The following is an 881-nucleotide window of genomic DNA, read 5'->3' as shown; positions in this document are numbered from 1 at the left end:
TTGCTAGGTGGCTGATGTAGTTAGTTCTCCCACCAATAGTTTATAATTTGTAATAATTCCAGATCTCCCATTTCACTTCCTTCATGCACTCTAATTTTTATTAGTATTTAAAATATAGGAGAATTTATTCTCAACACTCCCTGTAGTTTGAGATACCCCCTACCCCCCCCCCCCCACCACACACACACACATTTTTGACTAGGCTACTTGTAGTAATGAAAGATTATTTAATTTATTGCAATCCTAAAACATATTTTCTTGCGTTATCATTGTCACATATATTGTAATGATGTACATTTCATTTGCTGCAAGAATACAAGACCAGTTTACAAATGATGAAATATAGCACTTTAATTTTTTAAAAATAATTATAAAAAATATATACACGAGTGCATTTCTGTCAGGTTTGTCATTCCTAAATAAAAATATGGAAACAAACAGACTGTATAATCCAAAGCTTAGAATATATAATCACAAGAAAATAAAGAAATGACACAAAGAGGCTCCTATGTAACTTTAAGTAGTTAGCAGCTTACAAAATAAGAAGGCTTACTGGCTATAATGTTAATTTTATGTGTCACTTTGGATAGACTATATTAACTAGATGTTTGGCCAAATACTCACCTAGATTCTTCTGTATTTTTAAAAGATGTGATTAACATTTACAATAAGTGACTTTAGATGAAGCAATTACCCTGCACAACGTGAGTGGGCCTCGTCCAATAAGTTGAAATCCCTAAGAAAAAAGACAGGTTTCCCAAAGAAGCAATCTTGCCTCCAGACTGCACATAGGAAGCCTTCCTGAGTGGCCAACCTTGGGCTCCAGCCTACATCATCAACATTCTTGCCGGAATCCCCAACCAGCCAACCTGCCTTGTGGA

Source organism: Myotis lucifugus, unplaced genomic scaffold (assembly GCF_000147115.1).
Source record: "Myotis lucifugus unplaced genomic scaffold, Myoluc2.0 scaffold_566, whole genome shotgun sequence".
Lineage (NCBI taxonomy): Eukaryota > Metazoa > Chordata > Mammalia > Chiroptera > Vespertilionidae > Myotis > Myotis lucifugus.
This window is presented reverse-complemented; position numbering follows the sequence as displayed.